At 38.2% G+C, this 24,592-nt stretch overlaps 1 protein-coding gene across 13 annotated transcripts in view; it reads left to right on the top strand.

Moving 5' to 3' along the window:
• Window positions 1-475: 475 nt before the first annotated feature.
• GPBP1 (GC-rich promoter binding protein 1) overlaps window positions 476-24,592 on the top strand; it is a 70,260-nt gene continuing 46,143 nt past the window's right edge. For 6 of the 13 annotated variants that reach the window (XM_060400254.1, XM_012096898.4, XM_060400253.1 and 3 more), the window contains exons 1-2: window positions 476-602; window positions 1,780-2,728. The gene's annotated coding sequence lies outside the window, so the exon portion shown is untranslated. Of the gene's footprint in view, window positions 603-1,208; window positions 1,242-1,779; window positions 2,743-24,592 lie in introns of all 13 variants that reach the window. The other 7 variants (XM_060400250.1, XM_060400246.1, XM_060400249.1 and 4 more) reach the window with 3 other exon arrangements.

Raw genomic sequence — 24,592 nt, 5'->3', positions numbered from 1 at the left:
TCCTCAGGGAGCAGCGGGGAATTCCCCCTTCCACCGAACGTTCCCGATTGTTCACCATCCTCACGTCAGCAGCAGGGGGTAATCCCCGACTCCAGCTGCTCCTGACGTCACCGCGCGGAGCCACCGCCCCCCGCGCGCCCCTGCCTCCGGGACCTCCTCGAAGTCCCTCCCCTCGGCATAACCACGCCCTCTTCCCCTCCCCCAGCCGCTCGACGTAGAGGGCGGGGCTTCTTTGGCCGGGGCGTGAGCGGTTGCTTAGGCCAGAAGGTTCTCTGGCGGAGACGCTCCTCCTGCTGCCCCGCCCAGTAGGTTCGTTCGCACCGCTTCTTCCACACCCTATCTCCCTCCTCCTCCTCCTCGCCCCGCCTTTCCCCTCCCTTCTCCTCAGCCCCTTTAGTTTCTTCCCCGCCTCGCCACCTTCCACGATCTCGCGAGACTTGGCCCAGAACATTGCGGATCGGGTCGGCGCCATTTTGGGACTGAGACTGGTTGTGGGGGAGGGAAAAGCGGCAAAAGGGGATTATTCAAAGTACCGAAAACCTCCTCCCGGGATCGAGCGCAGCGGCACCCCAAGGCCAGGGGCACCTCTGGTGTGGCAGAAGGTAATAGCGTTCTCTGCGCTCGGCGCCAGGGTCTAGGGATGGGAGGGGGTACCCGTGTCGGCGTTGAGGTTTGAGGGGTCGGGAGCGGCGTTGGCGGCGTGAGGTGTGAAGCTGCCCGAGGACGGGGGGAGGGTGGCGGGAGAGCGAGGACAGAGAGGGAAGGACGGCGCGGCGAGGCCCCTCTAGGTATTGACTTGGTCCGGGTGGAGCGGAGGTGGCGGTTGTGGGAGGGGGTGGGTGGCTCGGGCGGGTTGAGGGGGGGTGTTGTTTGGCGGAGGCTGGGAATGGGTCCGACGCCTTTCGTGCTCGGTCTTCCTCGCTCCGGCCTCTCGCAGGCGCCCGCCTCCTTTTGCACCGCTGCCGCTGTCGGAGGGTTGAGAGAGTCGAGGCCGAGTTGTGGCCTTTGGTTGTTTCTCCGCGCACCCGCTCAGCCCGCCTCTCCAGGTCCGTGGACCGAGGCGAGCGCAGCCTTGCCCCTCTGAGTCCTGTAGGTCTGAGGGGACTCGGTCTGGTTGGGGAGAAAAGCACTCTTAACGTGGTATACGAGAAGGGCTCAGTACCTTCCACCCCCTCAGTGTTGAAAGAAACCTGTTTTCTTAATTCAAGGAAATGGGAACCCTCACATCTCGTGGCTGCCGGGTAAGTCTCACCCTCGGGCGAATTTAAGGAATGTTCTTGTCCCACTTCCCGGCCACTTACCTTCCTACTCTGAATGGGGAAAATGTGCCCCTTTCCTTTGGACATTCTGATTTGGAGGGAGCGTCTCTCTCTCTATATCCCTCATTCGCTTAAGTTGCATTTAGTAATGCTCGGTGGCAGCACACCTGTCTTTGCGTTTTCTTTTGGTAGATTTGAATAGAAAATACGGAAGATCCCTTAGAAGATTGTTTGCTCGTTGTAACATTTACTCAAAGTATAAGAAGGTTTGCTTATATAATCCCTCTACCTTACATCCGCACACCCTTCCCAGTTGGAATCAGCACTTGTCTTCCATAATACCATCTCCCACCGATTTTTCTCCCCCTCAACATATTTTGAAGTCCTTTTCATACAGTAGACCTTCTTTGGGTGCGGAACTGCATTTCTCTCCAGAGGTTGACTGTTGAGGATGGGGATTAATTTTTAGTTCAAATTTAAAATTCAGTGTGTAATTTAAATTTTTTTATAACTTTTACAGGTGATTGAATTACTCAGATATGAAGATCATCTTCTAGGTTTTGTGTAAAAGGCCCCGGATATTTCAAGTGGCCATTTTGGAATTACAATGTTTTTGGATAATTTCATCCCAGAAGTTTATTAAAATTGGCAAGAATCATCTCTGAAGTGAATTGATAGTAGTGAACAATTCTGCAAGCTACTTAAAAAGAGATCCAGGCATTTCTTCAGTATTTTGGTTCAAACGGATTATATAACTGGTTTAAAGTGTTTCAGCTGGTGGTATTTTTGCCTCCCCCCAACCCCTCCCCTCTGTTCTTCAGCCAAAACTGTAAGATATGTTTGATTTGTGTACTGAGTAGTTTCGGCAGTTTCGAATTACTGTTTAAATATTGCTGAAGTTTCATGGCAGTTTATTTTTACCTTTATTAAAAGTTTTAGGAATTTTTGATCTCAGTCCTTTTCATGTCACAATGGGACAGCTTTTCTAAATGAAGATATTGAATGAATACAGAGTTTTTTTGCTTTTATCTTTTATTTACGTGGAAATTTAAGATGTGGCAGTTTCACAGCAGCATGGTAGTATTGAGATAGCTGTGTCTCTTGTTTATGCTGATGTTTAGGAATGCTCTTCAGATGTGAAATTTTCTTTTTGTTTTTTCTTTTTGACTCATAAATTGGATTATTTCATCTGGAGTGGATAACAGTGACAAGTACATGGAATAATAAAGAAGACTTTAAAATCTTAAAATCCAAGGAACTTGGCTAATTCTGGCGATAGCCATATGAAAACTTTAAAACAGAAGTATGGGTAGCTGACTGAAGTAACTCTATGTCAAATAGCCATAGGTTAAGTGTCTTCAAAGAACTTGGATATTATTTCAGAGGATACAAAATAAAAAAACAAACTGGAAAACATAAAGATTACAGAGACAAAGCCAACACCTTCCTGTGCAGTCCTGTTGGAATTTGTAAGTACTACATGGTGAGCAAATCAAATGTTCATTTGTAAACTGTAATGAGTCAACTTTATTCTATGTTATTCTTTGGAAGCCTTTCAGTTTCTTGCAGTAAGATTCTTTGGCTTCAGTTTCCTGGGCAGTCTGAAAAGAACTGTTAGATAAATTGAACTGCAGAAAGAATTGTTAAGAATATTTCAGATGAAACTCTTCACATTTGAAGTTTTTGTGCTTCTGAAATAGACAAATCCATACGGTCAGTATGGCTTTATGGATTAATAGAAAGGTAGGAAAAAACTCAACAAATAGCCACTTTACTGCCTAAATATGAGTTTAGATTACATTCTGAATGCAGTTTAGTGTTCAGTGTAGAATTAGGTAGTTGTTTAAACAAATTACAGGGCTTGACTTTTAATCTGGTCTTTCATGAAGTAAATTGTTTTAAGGGATAACAATTCCTATCCATTATAGAAATTTTTTGAAACAAAATTTGAAGTGGCTTTGTATTTCAGATTGTTCGTTAAGTTCCAGAAAGTTTCAAAAAGTCATTACTAGGAATAGAAACTGAGAGGAAGAGAAGGTACACTAAGAACCTTTAACTTAAAAAAAAAAAAAAAAAGAGTATACATTTTCTGCCTCCAGAAGGTAATGTTGCCTTAAGTTATAAAGAAATCTTGGTTAAAAAAAAAGGTTGTCAATATTAATTGCTGTAATAAAAATCCTTTGACAAAAGAGTATTATCTTTTAATTGTTTATTTGAGGATTGACTGGTATTATGATTTGTTACTGCATTTTATTTTTTTTTAGTGAGTCATAGGCATTCAGTAGAAGTGTTTGTTTTTAAAAAATTGACTAAAATTTATTTTTGAAGCAGTTTATATTAACAGACGAATGTAGCTAAAGTTAAGAGTGTTATTTTTTTTTCACTTAATTATCTCAGATTAAAAAATACCGTAATATTTGCACACTTTGCCAGGATAGCCTAATAACTGGTCATCTGGCTCATTTATTGTTTTGTTGTTGTTATGCTGTTGAATCCTGTTAGCTCCCTTAAAGCAGGAGAGGTAGGAGAGTCCAAAAGATGGTAGGTATTTAAACATACGGGGTATTTTATTTTCTGATACAAAATTGAGATTAGAGTTAAATAAATCTGTCAGAAAAGGATAGGATATTTCTTGTGTTCTCTCTCAGAGCTTTGTGTAGTACTTCTAATTGAGTTTCCACCTTGATTTATATAAACCTGTGATGAGAACAACCCCCCTTCTGCCATTTTCTTTGCTTCAGAGAGCCTGTATTTTATATATTCCTTAAACTTAGTGGGTTTTCAAGGTATTTATCTAAGAACATGCATTTTGAATGTGATTAGGAATTTGAACTGGAACTGAATGGCCTTTTTTTATAGAAAAGAACCACATAAGATTTACTGTTTGTGATTATTTTTCTTTAAATTTCTCCTGTTGCTCCAAGCAGTAGTATCAGGATAAAGATGACTCTAGTGACCAGGGTTTTTAACAATTAACTTTAATCCTTGAATAGTAATATTTGCTTACAGTTGTTGTTCAAGGGCAGCTTTATTCAACTTGAGTGTTTGCATAAATATTTCATTATTTTCCTGGCATTGAAATATACAGTACCAGAGTAATTGAAATAATGGCTGGGTTCTCCCCACCCCCCCAAAATACCTCTCTCTTTTTTCCCCACTTCTGTGCCTGAACAATATATAGGTCTAAAATAACAATTAAAATGATTATCATTTATAGATAATGATTGTGTGGTACATAGTAGTATATCGTAGAGAAAACTATTAGTTGTACAGGTGAGAAATTAAAAACTTTAGGGAGACTGAGACTGATGTAGGAATCTTGACCAAGTCTCCAAGTCGAACTAGAGAGACCCAAACTTAATCACTAGCTATGTTTAATACTGTCTTCATGTGGATTTTACGTTTATTAGTTCAGTTTGAACATTATCACTGATATTTTTTTCTTCTCATTTACTGCTTTTCTTTGGTTAATAATGATTACTAGTGGAGCTTGGAGACCAGCTAAAAGAAGAAAAACCACTGTTTTACTATTTGTTAGTAGCTATTTGAGTGCTAACTTTGGTTAGCTAAAAATTAAAGTATGGTTTCAGATTATGAAATGAACAGAAGAGAGAAGAAAATAAAATTCAACAAGGGAAGGGAATAAGGATGGGAACCTTTAATCTGAAAGTAAAATTACAACTGAGGATAGAACCTAAACAGGCCAGATTATCTAATTGTCTTTGACGCAACCACTTTTTAATAAAACCGTTTAGATAATTTAGATCCAGTTAGGGGTAGTGATGTAGGAAAAGGGTAGTTTTGGGGAGTTAGGAGATTTTTGGTCTAGGATTTGGAATATTAGAAAAGGGTCTTTGTGACTTGCATATTTACTTGAGGGCTTCCCAGGTGATGCTAGTGGTAAAGAACCTTCCTGTCAGTGCAGGAGACCTAAGAGATGGGGGTTCGATTCCTAGACAGGAAAGATTCCCTAGAGGAGGGCATGACAGTCCACTCCAGTGTTCTTGCCTGGAGAATCCCATGGACAGAGGAGCCTGGCAGGCTATAATCCTTTGAGTTGTAAAGAGTCAGACATGACTGAAGTGACTTAGCATGCACGCACATATTTACTTAACCTCTTTTGGCTTTACTTTTTTCATAAAAATGATGGAAATAATGTTTGTGAAGGCTTTTTTGTTAATTGTGAGATGTAATATATAGGTAAAGTTTTATTGTATGTGTTACATTTTAAAATTCTGTTTAATATATTTTACATGTTAAACTAATATTATGGTCTCTGAAATTATTTCTGTCTCTTGTTTCTGTTAATGGCATTACCTGCATCCTAGTCACGCTTTCCTCCTCATTTCCAGTTTAATCTATCGTCCTAGCTTGATCTTTGGCTAAGGAAATACCCTACTTTAGTTGAGTTTGTGTGTGTGTGCTTAGTTGCTCAGTTGTGTCTGACTGTTTTCAAACCCATGGACTGTAGCCCACAAGGCTCCTTTGTCCTTGGGGATTATCCAGGCAAGAATACTGGAATGGGTTGCCATGCCCTCTTCCAGAGAATCTTCCCAACCTAGGGGTCGAATCCAGGTTCCCCCCATTGCAGGCAGATTTTTTACAGTCTGAGCCACCAGGGAGGTCCTTAGTTGAGTGTACGTCTCTACCAAGTCTTTTCTTGTGGCCAGAGAAATCTCCCTAAATTACAGTTCTTGGTTTTGTTACTTTAGCAGCCTTTCAGCTCATATCTTTGGAATATTTCGGAAAGAGCAAGTTGCAGAGAGAGGTTATCTTATGTCCTCCCCTCTTTTAATGTTTCATGTGTGAGGGACTCCTAACTTGAATTCTTTTTGGCTATGTGGATGGGAGACTGATTTGAGAAGTCTCTGAAATAGATGTATTTGAAGGTGCTTCCATGTATTTTTTTGGAGAGCAGTTTCAACAGCAGGATCATGAGACACAAAATGTTATAATTACTGATAAGACCTTTTATGATTGGATCTCCTTTTCAGTTTTACCTGCCTGCTTTCCCCCTTTTGTTAGCTGCCCCACCCAGCAGAATATTTACAAGCTTTTGTGCTGTATCTTAAAGTAATTGCTGTTTTCTGCATCTTTTTATATAAGAGATGATACTCAGTTTCTTTTAAAAATTTTTATTTATTTATTTTTGGCTGTGCTGGTCTTAGTTGCTGTGTGCAGATTTTTTCTGGTTGTGTTGCTTGGACTCCAGAGCACTGGTTCAGTAGCTGCGCTCCTGCTGTGAGGCATGTGGGATCCTCCCAGGCCAGGGATCAAACCCAAACCCATGTCCCGTGCATTGGCAGGTGGACCACTGGACCACCAGGGAAGCCCCAGTTTCTTTAGTCCTCTTTCTGTTCACAACTTGGGCAGTGCATTGTTTTCATCTTCATTTCCTACCCGTTAATTGGCAGTTTCCAGGTTATGTATTTTTAAAACCGTATTTAGAAGTTAAAAATTCTAGTTAAACGGATTGTTTTGGTTGCACCTCGCAGATACCTTTAGAAAATTACTCAACTGAAAAATTGTCATTTTTTATCTTTACGTATGTATGTATACTAGTAAAAACAAGTTAGCTTTCAGTGAACATAAATAACACAGTTGACTCTTGAATGACACGGGTCTTATAGGCACCTACCTTTGAATTGGAAGATTTGCATATAGTAGGCCAAATGTCTATATCTGAGGTTTCTTAGTATCTGCAGTTTTGCATGCACAGATTCAACCAGTTTTGGATAGTGTAGTAGTCTAGTATTTAATATTGATAAAAATCCACATGTAAGTGGGCCTGCACAGTTCCAATGACTATGTTGTTTAAGGGTCAACTGTATGTTCTTTTTTTTTTTTTTTTCTAGTGGCAGAACTTTTTTTTTTTTTTTTTTGCTTAAAACTGTGTATTCTTTAAACAGGGGAGTTACAAGAATACTATTGCACATGGATTTTCTGTGGGTCAGAAATTTGGTAGCAGTTTAGCTGAGTGGTTCTGGCTTCTTTTGTCTTTCATAAAAATCTCAAAGGTTGCTGTCATTTGAAGGCTTGACTTGTGCCTACAGGATCTCCTTCTAAGAAGGTGTTTTCTTTGGGCTAGCAGGTTGCTGCTGGCTGTTGTCTAGAGGGCTCAATTTCCTTAGCATATGTAGATCTTCAGCTGTTTGCATGGCAGCTGCATTTCCAGAGGAAGTGATCTGAGAAGAAAGGTAGTAGAAGTGTGTAGTGCCTTTTATGACCTAGTCTCAGAAGTCACTTTTGCCACATTCTTTTCATTAGAAGCAAGCTGTTAAGTCTAGCCCATAGTCAAGGAGTGAGAAGTTGGGCTCCACCTTTTGTCAAAAGATTTTGTGGACATAGTTAAAAAAACCAGGGGGTAATTCTTTATAACCTGTTGTTGTCAATATGGGGGCTTCCAGGAGGCTCAGTGGTAAAGAAATCTGCCTGCCAATGCAAGAGGCAGAGGTGGCTTGGTTGATCCCTGGGTTGGGAAGATTCCCCTGGAGTAGGAAATGGCGGTCCACTCCAGCATTCTTGCCTGGAAAATTCCATGAACCAAGAATTCTGCAGTCCAAGGCCTGCAAAGAGTTGGACATTACTGAGTGACTGAGGACACCCACACGTTTTCAATATAATTAGTTAAATAAAGTCTTCACCCCCACAAATAGGTTGTTTTAAGTTTAGAGAAGAAAATAGACTCTAAATTTGTATCAGTTTAGCAGATATAAAGTCTTTTCTGCCTTTTTAGCCACTGTATGACATAGAGAAGTAAAATCTTCGGCCCCCTTTGCACTCATCTCCCAATCCGTGTAATGAGGAACTTTTCTATTATGGTAAAATAAACATAAAATCTACCATTTTAGCCATTTTTGAGTGTACAGTTCAGTGACCTTGAGTACCTTCACATTGTGCAGTTATCACCACCATCCATCTCCAGAACGTGGTTTTATCTTCTCAAATTGAAATGCTACCCATTAACTCTCCATTTTCCCTTCTCCCAAGCCCCTGGCAAGCACTGTTGTATTTTCTATGAATTTGACTACTCTGGGTACCTCTTACCTATTGATATTGTACTCCTTGAAACACTTCTTAAATATTTTGAAGGATATCTTCAAGGAAATTAGATATGTTTATAATACAGTAGACTTTTTGGTTCTAATGAATGATTTGTGGCAAAATACGCATAACATGAAATTCAGCATTTCAGTTATTTTTAGGTGTATAGTTGTGTGGCATTTTGGTACATTGATGTTGTTATGCAGTCATTACCAGCACTCACGTCCAGAGCTTTTCATTTTGTAAAACTGAACCTCTGTAGCCATTAAGCCATAACTATTCCTTGCTCCTCCCAACCCTTGGAAATCACCACTCTCCTTATGTTTCTATGAACTTAACTACTTTGAAGTGAAGTGAAGTCGCTCAGTCGTGTCTGACTTTTTGCAACCCCCTGGACTACATGTAGCCTACCAGGCTCCTCTGTCCATGGGATTTTCCAGGCAGTAGTACTGGAGTGGATTGCCATTTCCTTCTCCAGGAGATCTTCCCGACCCCGAGATTGAACCCGGGTCTCCCGCATTGTAGACAGACGCTTAACTGTATGAGCCACCAGGGAAGTCAGGTACCTCATATAAGTGGAATCATGCAGATTTATCCAAAGGCTTATTTCCTTTGAACATCTTTGAGGTTCATCCATGTTGTACTTTGGGTCAATCAGAATACCCTTTTTTTTAAGACACAATAAATAATCCTTTATATGTATATGTACCACATTTTGTTTCTCCATTTGTCTGTTAATGGACATTTGGGTTGTTTCCACCTTTTGACTGTTGTAAATAATGCTGTGTGAACATGGAAGTACAAATATTTGTCTGCATCTTTGCTTTCAATTCTTCTGGATAGATACCCAGAAGTGGAACTGCTGATCATACGGTAATTCTGTTTTTAATTGAGGAACCACCATATTGTTTTCCATAGTGGCTGCACCGTTTCTTATTTCTACCAGCAATGCACAGGGGTCCCAATTTCCTCAAATTTTTCTTAGCATTTGTTGTTTTCTGTGTATTGTGTGCCAATGGTTGTGAAGTGGTATTGTTATGGTTTTGGCTTGGATTTCCTTAATGATTAGCAATGTGATAAGTGATGTCTGGTGTGCTTATTGGTCATTTGTATGCTTTGGAGAAACACCTATTCAAGCCTTTGGCCCATTTTTAAACCAGATTGTTTTTGTTGTTGAGTTACAGGAGTTCTTTATTTTTGATATCAACATCTACCATAATGAGTGGGTTAATCCATGTTAATGCTTACCGTGTTTCAAGCAGTATTCAAAGCTTTTTAACTGTGTTAACTAATTTGATCCTCATAGGTACAGCTTGTGGGAAGGTTCTATTCTCATTTTATAGAAATGAGAGTCAGAGGTTTTAAATTGCTTATTGAGGTTACACAGCCAGTAAGTGGGATTTCTGAATCCATACATTCTGCATCCAGAACCCAGAACTCCCAACCATTATGGCTTATAGTTAGTTTTAGGATGACAGTAGGAAGAAAGTCAAATTCTGTTCTATTTCAGGAATTTAGAAACATTATTCTTAACCAGCAACTAAATTTTATTTTCCTTAATGTGATACAGTTGTGACTTGTTAATGAAATGCTCACATAAGTTGTTTTTCAGGAATATTTTCCTTTAGAATCACCTCATTACTAATGTTTACATAGCAATTTAATTTAGAAAGTGTTTTCCCCAGTTATCATGTAAAATAAATGGTATTTCCGTTCAGTGGTTTAAGAAAGTCAGTCTGAAATTAAATAATTTATGCAAGCTTCTCAGTAAGTGAGGGAACCATAATTTGGATTATTTACATTCTTCTGTTACGTTTAGCTTCCTTAGCATTCCAAGGTTCTAAGTAGTAGGTCTTAAGCAGTGCTGTCCAACAAAACTTTGTGAAAAGGTGTAAGACTCTGTGTCTATTCTTTCAGTATAATAATCACTAGCTATATGTCATTGGAGAAGGAAATGGCAACCCACTCCAGTAATCCTTGTCTGGAAAATCGAATGGACAGAGAAGCCTGGTGGGCTGCAGTCCATGGGGTTGCAAAGAGTTGGGCACGACTGAGCGACTAACACTTCAAGACTTAATATGTCATTATGGAGATGTGGATTTGAATTTTAAGATTTGTTTAATTTTTGTTTAAATTACAGCCTATGGCCACTAGCTGCCATATTGGACAGCACTGCTCTAGAGTAGTGGTATAGAATTCTGTCAGATTCCTAACTGTTTGTGACAGATACTTTTTAAAGTGCTCCATACTATCCTGCAATAAAATAGCCTATGAATATAGTAAGATCACAGTGTTATACATCTGTAATAAGAAAATAGACATTTATGATAATGTGTTTGAATATATAATAGCATAAGTATGATCAGATACCCTCTTCTCTGCCCCCTAATTTCCAGACCATACTCTACAGGTTATTTGCCCTTCTTAAAAAGAAGCAGATGATCTAATAAAAATACTCTTGTCCTTTAAGGAGGAAAAGTTCCTCAAGTTGATTAATTTTTCCTTTAACAGTATTTACTGCTAGGGTAGTTGAGTGGGCAGTTAGTCAACATTAAAGCTATCATATAGTGTAGTGACATGATAAGCATCTTTTAATGTGCTTTGGTGAAGTGTCTATTCAAGTCTTTGATCCATTAAAAGATTAGCCTGTTTTATTGTTAGAGTTCTTTATTTTGGCTATAAGTGTATTAGATCATGTATTTTGCAAATTTCTCCCATCTCTGGTTTGTCTTCATTTTCTTAACTGTGTTTTGGAGATCAGACATTTTAAAACTTGTAGTAAAATTGGTTATTTTTCTTTCATGATTTGTGCTTTTTTGTGTCATAATAAATTTTAACCCGAATTCATAGGATTTTCTCCTGATTTTTAGCTTTCTTCTGAAAGTTTTGTAGTTTATATTTTTATATCTGTGAACCATTTGGAGTGAGTTTTTTTTTTTTGCATGTGAAAGGGTTGAGGTTCATTTCTTTCTTTTATAAATATAGATGTCCTACTCTCCTAATTGTTTGTTAAAAAGATTTTGTTTCCCACTGAATGATGTTGATGGAAATACCTCTGTTGAATGTCAGTTGACCTTATGTGTGGAACTATCTGTGGTTTCTTTGATATATGTCAGTTCCACAAAGCAGTAGTTGATAAATACAAATGGTAGCTTTTGACTTTTTCTTTCTGCTTTATTTTAAAACCTGATTGACATCTTTTATAGGAAATTTGGATTAAAAGGGGAAATTGTTTTTGTGGGGATATGAAATATGACCTCTTGGACAATAATACCATCTTGAATTCATGGAGCAATTGTTTTTTGAATGGCTTGCAATGTTAGATATTATCTAATTTATACATAAGCGTACTTGAAAAATAAATGACAGCATTTTTATGTTGCAAATGAGAAAGTAAGATACAGGCATATCATCTTATTTATGGTAAAATATTGGCTCAACAGTGGATCTGGGATTTTTATTTCTTGAGTATTAGTGTGTGCTAGAGATATTTATTGCCTGGTAGATGTTTGTCTGTTATGTGCCTGTACTTTGATTGGTGCTGGGCATTTAGTAGCCTGTACTTTGATTGGTGCTGGGCATTTAGTAGCAAACCAGGTAATAATATAAGATTTCTAAACTCATGTAGTTTGTCTTCTCTGAAGTTCTGTGAATATAGAGTAAACACAGTCCTTAAATTTGAATGCTGATTTCATATCATCTAGTGAATAATAGCTATTTAATGTTGGCCAGGCCAGCCTTTTTAAGACTTTATTTTCTGCTCAGGTAAAACTAGTTTTTTTCCCTGCTTCGCAAAGTTATCATTACAATCAAGTGAAATAATGAATGTTAAATGCTTTGAAATTGTAAAATGATGGCAGCAGTAGTAGTAGTAGTGTTATGGCTGGGCCATATAGCTAGTAGCATTTGAGGATCATGTGATCAGCCAGGAGGGAGATTTTCGATAAGGGAAAGTAGGGAACTGAGCAGAAACCAGGTATATTTAGATTGCATTTATGACCTGTTTAAAATTGTTGAACCATAGTGGTTACACTCTTCTGAGGTAATTGCTTAATTTGCAATATGGTACCATATTTTTAAATGGCATCTTAATGCAAAAGATCTCAAATTTAAATCTCCAGTCCAGGCCGCCTCCCCATATTCTAGGCTTGTAATTTAACCGACCTTGACTTCTTTATTTCATTTACAAATTTAACATATCCAAAACTGAACTTGTCTTTGAGTCTTTCCCAGCCTCTTTGTCTCTGCTTCTATTGCTCAATAAATGGATACCGTATCCGCCTATTCAGACTAGTCAAGTCTCATTTTGATTTCTTTTCCTCCCATCTAGTCAATTAGTAAGTCTCTTTTTTCTCCCAGATATATCCATTTCTGCTCCACTGTTACGCCCTGATTTTCTCTTACTTGAACTACTTGTTGTAGCCTTGTAACTTTATAATTGTGTCATTCTTCCATTCTTATAGTTCATTATTCCCAGAGCATGGTCTTGTCATTGGACCTAAGAATAACATGCAGACTCTGTAGCCTACAAGCAACTTCTTTGTCCCTTCTTTTTCTCTGCAACATTGGTTACTGTCATCCTAGACCATTGACTTTCCGCCGTTTTTTTCCTCAAATACACCAGGCATTTTCCTTCCTGTCTTTGGGCCTTTATGCTCCGTCTCTTTTTCCTTTTTTAGCTCAGTTTTGGCTCATATGTTACATTCTGAATGCCTTTCTAATTCTGTGTGAAGTGGACAACCCCCTTCATATAACCTTTGATTTCATTACTGTATTACATTCAGATCAGTCTTAATTATCTCCTCTCACCTATCTTTATTGCATAAACTTTTGAGGACAGGTACCTTGTCTCATTTGTTTATTGTTATATGCTCTGTGTGTTAATGTAGCGCAAAGACATCTTAGATAATGTAATCCATCCCCCACCTGCACCACCACCCTCGGTATTTTATTGTAGAACTTCTGTTTAACTGCCTGGGGGCTAGGTAAAATTTGTTAGGGGATTATTTGCAGGTGAATTTCTTTGTTGTCTGACCATTTAGAAGCGGTTTTATCTGCTTGAGAGTAAGTGTTAGTTGCTTAGTGGTGTCTGACTCTGCAACCCTATGGACTATATATAGCCCACCAGGCTACTCTGTCCCTGGAATTCTCCAGGCAAGAATACCAGAGTGGGTTGCCATTTCCTTCTCCAGGGGATCTTCTGGACCGATGAATCAAACTCAGGTCTCCTGCATTGCAGGCAGATTCTTTATGGTCTGAGCCACCAGCAAAGTTCTTTATGTGCCTAGACTTAAATAACTGTTTCATGAACTTCTAGTCTGTTTGCTAGATTCAAGGCTAACTTTGGGTTTGCTGTAACCTTTCTGAAGGGACTGCTTGATAAAGACTTCTTTTTATTATAACCCTGGCCTTTTAAAAAATTTCCATAGTTTTGAAATGTTCAGTCAGAGGGATTGAAATTCAGTGGAATTGGCCTCTCAGGCTTAAAAAGATACAACACTTTACATTTCAAGGAGTGACCTTGAAATATGTGGGTAGTTGATTTTAGGCTCATTTTCAGAAATCAGGAAGGCCATGACAATTCATTTATATTAACTGATGTCTTTAAGGAGGAAACATAATCCTTTTACGTTTCCTTCTCAGAGATGGCAAATGCAGATTTATGTCCATAGAGCTTTAATTATTTATGGTATTGCAGATTTTCTCAGTTTAGTTTTGGCTTTGAATCTTTTAGATCCCTTCCAAGGGGGCTTATTTAATAAAACTCTGGTAGGATGGTAAACTTAAGGCTGCTGTAGCAGGTATCATTAGGTGAGTAATGAAAGCATTGCTTCATGAACACTAGCTAGGTTGAAAACTACTTGATTATCAAGATGTCTTAAGGACTTTTCCTATGCAAGCTTAGTTGCCTTAGGTTTTTTTTTAACTCATAGTTTAGATTTTCACATTATGTACTCTTTGATCTACATCTAAAATGAGTTCCTTTTATAGGCACTTTGTGGAAATGGGGAAAAGTGAGTAAAAATGTTTTCACCTTAGTACTTTAAATTAGGGCCTTCCAAGGATTGAATTTGATGAGAGAACGAGTCTTATTTGAAGATAAAGTTGGCTGGGTTAGTGGAAAGCAAGTTGTGACTCTTGTGGATATAAAGCTATAAACTCAAGATGGAGCCTGACAGGTAAGGCAGAAACTTAAAACTCAAAAAATAGAGGCTGACTTACCTACTTGTTAAAGTTAAAGCTAATATTTTATATAACACATGGTCTCTACCTAATGTACCCTGGGTTATTTACAGTATGTGTAGTGGTTCCAAATAGGAAAAGGAGTATGTCAAGGCTGTATATTGTCACCCTGCTTATTTAACTTTATATGCAGAGTACATCATGAGAAACGCTGGGCTGGAAGAAGCACAAGCTGGAATCAAGATTGCCAGGAAAAATATCAATAACCTCAGATATGCAGATGACACCACCCTTATGGCAGAAAGTGAAGAGGAACTCAAAAGTCTCTTGATGAAAGTGACAGAGCAGAGTGAAAAAGTTGGCTTAAAGCTCAACATTCAGAAAATGAAGATCATGGCATCTGGTCCCATCACTTGATGGGAAATAGATGGGAAACAGTGGAAACAGTGTCAGACTTTATTTTTTGGGGCTCCAAAATCACTGCAGTTGGTGATTGCAGCCATGAAATTAAAACGCTTACTCCTTGGAAGGAAAGTTATGACCAACCTAGATAGCATATTGAAAAGTAGAGACATTACTTTGCCAACAAAGGTCCATCTAGTCAAGGCTATGGTTTTTCCAGTAGTCATGTATGGATGCTAGAGTTGGTTTGTGAAGAAGGCTGAGCGCTGAACTGATGCTTTTGAACTGTCGTGTTGGCGAAGACTCCTGAGAGTCCCTTGGACTGCAAGGACATCCAACCAGTCCATTCTGAAGGAGAACAGTCCTGGATGTTCTTTGGAAGGAATGATGCTGGAGCTGAAGTTCCAGTACTTTGGCCACCTCATGCAAAGAGTTGACTCATTGGAAAAGACCCTGATGCTGGGAGGGATTGGGGGCAGGAGGAGAAGGGGATGACAGGATGAGATGGCTGGATGGCTTCACCGAGTCGATGGACGTGAGTTTGAGTGAACTTCAGGAGTTGGTGATGGACAGGGAGGTCTGGTGTGCTGTGATTCACGGGGTCGCAAAGAGTCGGACACGACTGAGCGACTGAACTGAACTGAGGGTGTGTATAGAGATTAAGGATTTGAGCTACCACTGATTAGTACTGTGACCCTGGGAATTTCAAAATGTATTTCACATCTAAAAACCTGTTGTTGTTTGAAGAAAAGATAGTATCAGTCTCCTGGGGATAGTGAGAACTAAATGAGATAATACTTGTAAAATCCTAAGCAGATTGCCTAACAAAATAGTGTGTGCGTGTGAATATAGTATATTTTGTCTTCATAACCATTTAGTTCCTTTAAAAAGTTCCCTGAATTGTTTTCTAAAAACTTACTTTAATTTTTTTACTTTTAGCCATGTTGTGTGGCCTGAGGGGTCTTGGTTCCCTGAGATTGCCCTCAGTGGAAGCAGAGTCCTAACCACTAGACCGCCAGGGAATTCCCCAGATCTTTAAATTAAAGATGGATTATGTTAAAGTGTTTGAGGAGTCAAGAATTGGTAAAGCTGAGTCAGACTTAAGAGTATTTAAAATTATTTTGAATACATGCACCTAGTGCAAATTACAAATAGTACACGGGTTTTTTTTTTTTTTTTTTTTAATAGAAAAGTCACCTCCTTTTGTCCAGCTATAGTTCTTGTCTGAAGAAACTGTTTTCTATGAATTTTTCTAGAGATCTTATGGATATATAAGCACATGATATTTTTCTTTTTAATACAAGTAGTAATATGATGTCCACTTTGCTCTTTTTTTTTTTTTGGTCTGAGTTGGGTTTCATTGTGGTGTGCGCGTTTAGTTGTGCTGCGGCATGTGGGATCCTAGTTCCTAGACCAGGGGTTGCACCTGTGTCTCCTGCATTGCAAGATGGATTCTTAACCATTGGACCACTAGGGAAAATCCCTCCATCTTGCTATCTAACCTTTTTTACTTAAGGAATTATCTTGGAAGATTATTCCATATTAATACCAGTAGACCATGAGGAAACTCCTGAGAATGAAAATTTTATATATAAGATCTTTTTCTGTGAACTCTTTATATCCTTTTCTCATTTTTCTCTCTTTTCTATGAGTTCTTTTTCTGTTGATTTATAGGAACGTTTGTGTATGAAGGTAAAAGACCTTTATATATGCTTTGTGTGACAAGTATTCCCTGCCCTCCCCCAGTATAATGATGTTTGACATTGTGATTTTCATCAAATAGAATGCTTTTTGAGTTTATATGTAAATATGTTTTATTCTCTTCTTTTGTGTCATACTTAGAAAGGCCTTCCTTCCCTTTTCTGAGATAAATAAAAATTTACTTTTTCTGTAATGACTTTGACTATTTTCTCCTTTAAATCGTTAATCTGTTTGATTATTTTGAGTAAACTTTGAAGTAGGAGAGTTGTCCAGACTTCCTCTTATACTAAATTTCTGTATGTGTTGTCTATGTGGACTTTTCTTTCTTTCACTGAGGTTTCTTTCTGTTCACATATTAATGTTATGGTGCCTTAAAGTCACTGTGACTTTTAAAGTTGGGTTATGTTAAATAAAAAAGGAGTTAAAAAGCCATTTATTCTGTAATTGAGGAACTACATATTTAACGTTTAATTTATTATTTCCTAATTTTAGAAAATTGATTTGCCTTTGAAATGCAAATTATCAGGCCCATTATTCTCTGAACAGGACATGAATTCTTCCCTCCCTCTGTGGTGTTCTCCATCCAGTTCTTCATTCATTCTGTACGAGTATGTGTTCTTTTGAAGGATGTTCTTTTAGAGTGTTGGTTTGGAGTTTTGACTCCCTAGATTTCATTTTTGTTATACAGAAAACAAATACGTCAGATATTTCTTTATGGGAACCTTAGTTGTTTAATAGAATAGCATATATTTATGCTGAATCTTTTGATAAATAACTTGTGAAATGATTCAAGTTTTTCTTATGAAAAATTTTTATGCCTTTAATCTTTTTTAAGTTTTGTTGAGATATAAAGTGACATATAATTTGTGTAAGTTCAAAGTGTACAGCAGGATGTTTTCACTTAAAATATGTTGTGAAATGATTACCACAGTAAGTTTAGTTAGCATCCATTTTCTCATGCTGTACATAACATCCTGAGTACTTATCTTGTAACTGGGAGTTTGTACCTTTTGATTATGCTTCTCCATTGGGTTCCTCACTCCAGCTCTGTAACCACAAATCTGATCTCGTTCTAGTTTGTTTGTTTTTTTTAAACAGATTCCTCATAAAAGTAAGATCATATAGTGTATGTCTTTCCTTGACTTATTTCACTTAGCGTAATGCCCTCAAGGTCTACTCTTTTTGTCACAAATGGCAAGATTTCCTTTTTTTTGGTACCACAGCTGCTTTATCCATTCATCTGTGGATGGAAGTTTCTTGGAGATAATAGTAGTTTATCACATTGAGTTAAATTTTGAATATTTGATATTTAAAGCACAATTTAAATTATAAACCAGTCTTAATGTATATTTATTTACTTTGCAGTACTGTAGAGTTCATATTGATAACTTCCAGTTCAAGTTTAGGACTACTGGGTTTTTGTTTATTGCCGTCTGTCTTACATGTGTATTTTCCTTTTTTCAACGTTTAGAATCTTGGTACTCAAGAACACTTTAGTCTGGATTTTTGTTTTTTTTTGGTAATGGGATGCTTTCATGGTAATTTGTTTAGATTTCCTCTTTACTGGGGATATTCTTAGTAAATTGTCTTTTGCTAAAAATTGTCCATTTCTATATTTTCAGCTTTAATTACACAGAGTTCAGATGGTTTATGATTTTAAATGTTGTCATTTTTTATTTTATATATTTGTGCTAGTAGCTTCTCTATTGATCTGTCCCTTCCCCCACCCCACAGCAGTTTTGGATTTATAGTTCTTCAGCTTTTCCAATTTATTAACTATTGGTTTTGTGACTTTGCTTCTTTTCATTTATTTTGTTTAAAAATTGCATGTGGAAGAGGCTTGATTTTGTTATTTTTAGTTTAATTGAATTGTGGTCGGGTAATGTCATTTGTAGGTATGTTTGACATTTATAAAAGATTTCTTGGTGGCCTGAGATGGGTGCTAGAAAAGAAGATATACTTTCTGTGTTTAGGGGTTTAGCATTTGATACATAAAATCTGTTAAAATTTAAATGAGTATGGTTTAAATCTTCTATGTGCTTACTAATTTTTTATCCACTAGGTTTGTATTGGAGTGAGCAAGATGTGTTCAAGTCTTCTGTATTTTTCTTGTATCACCTGTATTTTATGTTTTATGAAAGTGTATCACTGTTACTGGGATCATAAATATTAGAATTACCTTGTTATTGTACATTTCGGTTATAAAGTCTGTCTTTGTCTACTTTAATGCTTTATAGTTTGAATGCTACCCTGTTAGTACACTTACTGATCATTTTCTTATGCATTATCTAATCTGCTGTTAATCCTGTCCAGTGTTTTTCACTTTTTATTTCTAGAAGTATTATTTTATGTTCTCTATTTTTCCTTTATGTTCCTATTTTCCTTGTCCTTAAATATTTTTATAATGGTTTAATGTTTTTGTCTGCTAATGCTGTCATATCCATCATATCTCACTGTCTTTAAGTAGATTCTTCCTCTTGTTATTGGTAGTATTTTCCTGTATTGGTAGTATTTTCCTGTATGGGAGCGCCCCCCACTCCCCCCTGCCTTTTTGCGTGACAGATACTTTTAATTAATTTTGTTTTGTTTATTTGGCTTCTCTGGGTCTTCGTTGCTGCAAGCAGGCCTCTGGTTGTGGAGAGCTGGAGCTAGTCTAGTTGCCGTGCGGTGGCTTTTCATCACGGTAGCTTCTCTTGTTGCGGAACACAGGCTGTAGGTGTGCAGGTTTCAGTAACTGCAGCATGTGGGCTCCAGAGTGCAGTCTCAGTAGTTGTGATGCACAGGTTCAGTTGCCCCACGGCATATGGAATCGTTTTGGACCAGGGAGCAAACCTGTGTCCCCTGCATTGGCAGGTAGATTCTTTACTGCTGGACCACCAGGGAAGTCTTGGGTGATAATTTTTGATTGAATGCTAAAGATTATGAATTTCACATTGTTAAGTGTTAGGTTTTGTCATTGGACTTTGCTTTGCAAAACAAGCTGGAATTGGATCCTTTCAAGAAAAATTATATGAGGAAATTTATACAAGTAAAACTTTAAATTTCGTGAAAATCCTGTAATAGTAAAATTGAATTGGCATGCAGTTTTAAAATTCTGGCTATGACAGAATAACAGACAACCAGATAACCAGGTTTACCCACTCATCTTAGAAATTTAAAAAGCCAGACAAAACGTGTGTTACAGGCTTTTAGACATTGGATAACAGGAGGTGGTCAGTCTTAATAAAAGCCCTTGTTGTTTGAAGAAAAGTAATAGGTTATAGCACAGGGCAGGGGAGTGATGGGGTGAATTCAAACAGTTTGGTAGTCTTACCAAAAGTTGAGGAGACAGCTGGAAATTTGGAAAGATTAAAGTAGATAGAATTTGTGGGGCAAAGTAATAGGAAACTGTTGAGTGGAGAGAGAACTCAGAAGAATCTACTCAAGGCTTGTGACTTAAAACTGGACCTGCATGTGCATGTTTGGAAGTGACTGAAGCCAGGGAATAGAACCACCAGAAAGGAGTAGGTGAACCAATTCCAAAGATTTACGTAGGGCCAGGAGAGGTTTTTGTTTACATTAGCTTCAGTGGAAAACCCACCTAAGATTTGGAGCGTAGGCAGTAAGTAGAATATAGGCAAAATCTTCAAAAGGATTAGCTCCAATTAGTGGGGCAAAATTAACTCTAGACTACACACTTTTTTGGACTCACCGTAACAAAGAGTTTTGTTAAGTTTGGTAGCTGAGTAGTTCCAGTATTTTAATTTGTTATGAAAATAGCTGGACATTTTTGCCGTTTAATACTTTTTTCTTTTTTTAATTTGCCTCGGGTTTTTAATTGCAACATGCAGGATCTTTGTTGCATTGTATGTGATTGTTGTGGTGGTGTTGCCTGGGTTTTCTAGTTGTATGTGGCTCAAGGCTTCCAGGAGTCTTGAGCCACTCTCAGTCTTTAGAAGTTGTGGCACTTGGCTGCTCTAGTTGTGGCACACGGGCTCCATAGTGGACCAGCTCCATAGTTGTGGTGTCTGGGAGCTTAGTTGCTCCACAGCATGTGGGATCTTAGTTTCCTGACCAGGGATTGAACGTGCATCCCCTGCATTTCCAGACAAATTTCTTAACCATTCTACCACCAGAGAAGCCCCTAATGGTTAATTTTTTTTTATGAACTGTCCATAAAGTGACTAGAAAATGTTGGTCACTGATCTTAGTCTGTTTTTCTTCTGGCTGTGCCACACTGCATGTGGGGTCTTAGTTCCTCTATCATGGATCAAACCTGCACCCTGTGCAGTTGGAACCCTGGAGTCTTAACCACTGGATAGCCAGGGAAGTCCCACGCTTCTTTATCTTTCCTCCTGGTTGTTAGGAATTGCTTGTCTAAGAATGCATTTATCTGCTTCACTTTTGATACTTTGAGTATGGCTTTCATGATTCAAAATACTTTTTTCCTCAGCACCTTCACTGCTATTTTGTTGTCTTATAGCATGAGATGTTTAAGAAGTTTGATGCAGTATGATTTTTCTCCCCCTTCATGTGGAGATGTTTTGTTTTTATCTCTCAAGAAGTTGTTCTGTATTTTGGGGGTTTTGAAAATTCCATTTTGCTAGTTATTTCTTGAATTATGTTTCCTTTGTGTTCATGGTTTTTAGTGGTCTCTTTGCTGTTGCCACTTTCCTTAAAATGTTAGGTTATTACTTCACATTTAAAAATGATTAAAAAGCTCTTTGGGACTTTATGTATGTGAGCAGTGCTTTTTGAATGGCTGTTATGTTGAAGGACTCTGAAAAGCCAAATATCTGTGGTGGTAGTGCCCATTTTAGCTCTTTATTTGGAGAATCTACCCCAACTCCGTTCTTTTCTTTTTGAGTACTGCTAGATACTCTGTGTACATTCATATACCAAGCAGCAAGCAGTTCTCCAGTTCTTTTTGTGGATACTCAACTGGGTTTTCTACAGTTGAATTCAGTGCGGATTTTCTGACACTTATTACCTGGAGTTAGTTTAGACTGTACAGGCTAAGGGCTCAGTCCCATAGGACTGCCTTTCTGGTCCCACTTCCGATATGAATCTCAAGTAGTAGATTTTCAGGTTACCCACACTTCTTTCTGATTTGGCTTTAAATTAGAGATGCCCATGGACACCCCTTCCACCACCACCACCAGTTCCCCCCTGTCACCCCCCAGGTTCCATATTTTTCTGTAGTGGTTCACGGAATGCAACAAAACACTGCTGTTACTGGTTTATTGTAAAGGATATTCTAGAAGACACAACTGAACAGCCAAATGAAGCAGTACATAGGGTGCTATCTGGAATAGTCCCTTTGGAGTTTGGGGTATACCACTCCCTCAGCAAGTAGGCACATTCAGCAACCTGGAAGCTCTGCAAATCCATTCTTTTAGGGTTTTTACAGAGGTTCTAGTACCTAGGAGTGAGTGATTAAATCACTGGCCTTTAGTGATTTGCTGCAAGTTGCCCAGTAGTTCTTGAAAATTCTGTTTCTGGTTTTCTGTCAGTAAAAAGTTTTCATTTGTGACACACATGCACTAATGGACACTGCACACAAATTTTAAGTGTGCAGTGTGTTCACAAAGTGAACACCGCATATTAACACTGTTTACTAGCACCCCCAAATGTTTGTGTCCTTCTCATTTTCTGACTTTGAAATGTTTTTCATCTTCTGTTTCTGTCTCTTCACATCCAATCCTTTGCAGTCACCCACCTGTAGGTTGTGTTTCTGCAGTCTCCCTGTCTCCCCTCCTCCACATCATTTTCATCGTTACTACCCCCTTATTATTTTCTTTTTTTTGTTGTTTTTTTCTTTACTTGAAGTATAGTTGGTTTATACCCTTGTTGTTTATTTTATATATGGTGGTGTGCATCTTTTAATACCATAATCCCAGTTTATGCCTCCCATTCACCTTTGATCACTGTAAGTTTTATGAGTCTGTTTTGTAAATTCATTTTTACTACTGTTTTTTAGATTCTACATATAAATGATATATAATACTTGTCTTTCTCTCGCTTATGTCACTTAGTTTGATAATGTCTGGGTCCATCCATATTGCTGCCAATGGTATTTCATTCTTTCTTATGGTTGAGTAATATTCCTGTGTGTGTGTGTCTGTGTATGTGTGTATGTATGTACATGTTCTTTCTCCTTTCATCTGTATGGATAAATGTCCATGGTTATTTCCACGTCTTGGCTATTGTAAATAATCCTTCTGCGAACATTAGAGTGCATGTGTCTTTTGGAATTACAGTTTTTGTGTTTTTCAGATGGATGCCCAGGAGAGGGATTTGCTGGTCATACAGTTAACTCTCTCTCAGTTTTTAAAGGAGCATCCATACTGTTTTCCACAGTGGCTGCACCAATTTGTATTCCCAGCAACAGTGTAGGAAGGTTTACTTTTCTCCACAACTTCTCACAGCATTTGTTATTTCTAGACTCTCTAATGATGGCCATTCTGACCAAGTGAGGTTGATAACTCATTGTTTTGGTTTGCATTTCTCTAAGAAATATTGATATTGGGCATTTGTTGATGTGCTTTTTGGCCATTTGTGTATCTTCTTTTGAGAAGAATATCTCCAGATATGGAGGACAAATATCTATTTAGGTCGTCTGCCCATTTTTTGTTTGGGTTTGTTTTATGTTATTGAGTTGTATAAGATGTTGGTGTATTTTGGAAATTAAGCTCTTGTTGGTCACATTGTTTGCAAATATTTTCTCCCAGTTTGTATGGTTTCCTTTGTTGTACAGAAGCTTATAAGTTTTATCAGGTCCCTTTTGTTTATTTTTGCTTTTATTTCTATTGTCTTGGGAGACTGGCCTAAGAAAACACTGGTACAATTTATGTCAGAATGTTTTGTTTATGATCTTTTCTAGGAGTTTTACGGTGTCATGTATTATATTTGTCTATAAGCTATTTTGAGTTTGTTATTGTGTGTGGTATGAGAGTGTTCTGACTTCATTTATTTGCGTGTACTATCTCCTTATTCTTGCTCTTTACTTCCATTCTTTATAAGAGAGCTTTCAGTTTGGCTTTATATTACAGTTTTTAGAAAATTGAAGGAAGCTTGCTCTTTTCCACTGAAATTGGAGTTTTTCAAGTAACACAACTTTTGAAAACTGTTACGAGTGAGTGGTAATGGGAACCAATACCTTTCCTCTCAAGGTGATTTTCTGAATCCTTCCTGCTCCCTTTATTTTACAACAAACTATACCAGATTTATTTTTTCTAAGCACATTTCCAGACATACAGTTGTAACTTTAAAACTTCTGGGTGCTTCCCTTGCCTGCTGAATTTAGTTCCGATTTCTCATTCCTGTGTGCTGTTCAAGGCAGTACGTAGTGTCCCCAGAGTACTTTCTCTACTTGGTTTTAGATATACTGGCATGTTGCGTGATGTTGGTTGACATGTTCATTACTGGGTTGATGCGTTGAGAGTCTGTTGGCTAGATTTATTAGTTTAAAGAAGTTTGTAACAGAATGACTTTGTACCATTGAGAAAGGAAACCCCCAGTAGTAGTAGTTGTTTTTTAAATACTTATTTTTGGTTATGCTGAATCTTCGTTGCTGCTCGTGAGCTTTTGATAGTTGTGGCGAGCCGGGGGCAACTCTTTGTTGCACTGCTCAGGCTTCTCATTGTGGTAGATTCTCTTGTTGAGGAGCACAGGCTCTGGCATGTGGCCTTCAGTAGTTTCAGCACTCGGTCTCAGTGGTTGTGTCCCACAACCATGATGTGCCTGCATCATGTGGAATCTTCCTGGACCAGGGATCAAACTCATGTCACCTGCAGTGGCAGGTAGATTCCTATCCACTCTACCACCAGGGAAGTCCCCCAGTGGTTTTGAGACCTATATAGAAATATTCTGTGCTTACTCTAAATTATTCACACAAAATGATTCCTTCAGGTTTTTTTTTTTTTTTTTTTGGCTGCACTACATGGCATGTGGGATCTTAGTTCCGCAACCAGGGATTGAACTCACAGCCCCTGCAGCGGAAGCACGGTCTTAACCACTGGACC

The sequence above is a fragment of the Ovis aries genome, chromosome 16, assembly GCF_016772045.2.
Source record: "Ovis aries strain OAR_USU_Benz2616 breed Rambouillet chromosome 16, ARS-UI_Ramb_v3.0, whole genome shotgun sequence".
Classification (NCBI taxonomy): Eukaryota; Metazoa; Chordata; class Mammalia; order Artiodactyla; family Bovidae; genus Ovis; species Ovis aries.
Note: the sequence above shows the minus strand (reverse complement) of the source record. Positions and strands in the feature narration are given on the sequence as shown.